Here is a 2,623-nt window from a genome sequence, read left to right on the forward strand (position 1 = left end):
GCGGCTACCTACTGCTCACTCCTGGTCGCCTGGTGCAATTCCCAGAATTTTGTGAAATGAAAAATGCGGCGTGCCGGCTACTACAGTTTGGCTGCCACTGTAGCAGGTGGGTGGGAACTTGGCTATGTGTCTAGGCTAAATGGTGTGTTGTGGTGGGTGGTGCGTGGGCTATGTTGTGGAATGTGACTGAGGTTTGTGACTTTGCTGGTGTGTATATGGACTAAAAACAGGGTGTTCTGTTATTAGGTGTGTGACATAGCTTAACTTCCTTTTAATCATAGAAACAGAAAAACACATGTTTTTATGGTTTTTTTTTTAGAATTTTCTCATTTATTTCATATTTGCTCATTTACATGTAAATCACTTCAGTTTATTATTCTTTTTTAATATTTTGCAATTGCGTTAATTTGCATAAATTCTGAAATTCTGATACTTCACCACTTCATAAATATATGCGCTAATATTACATATCTAAGTGTGTGTGTGTATTATTAGGTATGTATGTATGTATGTATGTGTTTTATAGCTAACTGACACTTGCGAGTTGAGTGCTTTGCTGGTCCTTTCTGTTTGAGTGACCTTCGAATTTGCCTAACATTTGTAAATTTCATTACGTCTTTATGATTATGTCATTCTGTTTAGTTTTATAATAATTGAATTAATAATAAAAATAAAAATAATTGTTATTAGAAATAAAATTAAATACAAAAAAATCATACATTGAATTTTTCCAAAGCAATCGTAAACCAAAAAATTATTTTACAACTTTTCTGCGCTTTTCTCGCAATTTTAGTAAAACCTTTCCATATACAAAGTAGATATGTATGTATGTATGTGTGTTTACAGAAGTGCAATACTATATAATAACTGTAATTTTATATTAAGCAAATATTTTGTTAACTTAAAAATAAAATAGGTTTATCTTAAAACGAGATTTTTTTTATAAAATTCATAAAAAATATTTGCCACAACTTGACATGCAAAATATTTTCTTACAAAATCTAGGGCTTAAAGTAGGTTGTTTAGTTGCTAAAAATTTTATTTACAAAATGTGAGTCATAAATTTTAAATATTTATAAAAACTAATAAGCAATAGTTAAAAGCGAAATAAAGTTGTTGAAGTTGCGAAGTTACTGGCGCACAAGCTTCAACTTTTTTGACATTTTCACAATTCTTTTTTGTAATTTTCGAAATAACTTTTTTCTACAATTTTTTTAGGATTTCATACATACTTACGACTGTGCCTTAGCGCTTTTTTTGCAAACCATTTTAGCAACTTATATAATAATAAAATATTTACAAAAATAATATAAGGTGTGTAGTGGCAGCGACAAACGGTGGTGCAAAAATTAAGTAGATAGCAAAAGTAGACACGGGAAATCGGGTTTGAAGCTTTCGAAAGCTCTTCAACGTGTGCGAAAGCTGCTCAAAACTCAGAAGTCGCAGCATTAAAGTGTATAGTTAAGCGGGAAAGCTCTGAAATTTCTGGCAAAATGTGAAAGAACATATTAAAAATGAAAGCTTTCGAAAGCTCAAAAAATGGAAAGAAAAGTTGGTCACCGGAAATTGGTTTAGAAGTTTTAAAAGCTCTTCAGCTGTTGCTAAAGCTTCGGCAATGTCGGAGTTCTTATTGAAAAACATAGTTAATTGTGAAAGCACTAAAAAAAATCAAAGTACACAGTTACAAGTTTCATCACTTAATTTCGCACCATCGCACCATCGCAAATTAATATGGTTTGTCCTCGGTTCTTTTAGGTTTCTTATAGAGCTGCATATGTGCCTAGAGCAACGCCAGGCCTACTTATGAATATTACAATAGAAAATACATTTGCTTGCAGCTTTTTAAAAATATAAAAAAAAAATAATAATAAAATAGTGTTACCGTTACATATTTACATGTGAGTGTGTGTGTGTTTTTTCTTACTCCTAATGCTCATTAGTTATACTAGTTGTCTTAAGTTTGTAATTAACGTATTCACATCAAGTACCGTTAAGTACTAGTTACACATACACATTCACGTGTGTGTGAATTCTTCTACGATTTCTGCGTCCCAATTTTTACGATTTCTGCTTACATCTTTAATTATACAATTAACATATTGTTTTTTACTCGGTAGAAACTTAAATTTAATGATATTTCTCGCTTTGCTCGTTTTCTCACCAACATTGCTCAATAAGTTGCTTGTAAACTTTGCTTGATTGGCAGAGTTGCCAATTATAATTTTCTAATAGCCACTATGGAATTTTCGCTAATTTGTGTGAAAATTTTACAGTTTTTTCACATTTTCCTTTTATGCAGTTTTTGCTACTTTTGTCGCAGTTTCGGCTTACAGTTATGATTTAAGTGAGTTCACATTTTAAATTTACTTTTTTACACATACATATACATATATAAATCGCTTTAATCGTCTTTACAACGCCATCAGTCTTTAACTTAGGGATTAAATTGTGTACTTGCTTAAAACTAATTATTTTTTTATTTATTTATTTAGAGAAATTGAAAAATGCTTTTAGAGGTGATTTTAGGTTTGGAAATATTGTTTTTTTTTCGAAATTTTCAAGTTACCTAAGGAAAATTAGTAACGCTTTTAAGAAAATATTTAAAAAATGAAAAAGGAAAAAT

This window comes from Bactrocera latifrons, unplaced genomic scaffold, assembly GCF_001853355.1.
Source record: "Bactrocera latifrons isolate USDA-ARS-PBARC rearing strain unplaced genomic scaffold, ASM185335v1 scaffold_133, whole genome shotgun sequence".
NCBI classification, from domain to species: domain Eukaryota; kingdom Metazoa; phylum Arthropoda; class Insecta; order Diptera; family Tephritidae; genus Bactrocera; species Bactrocera latifrons.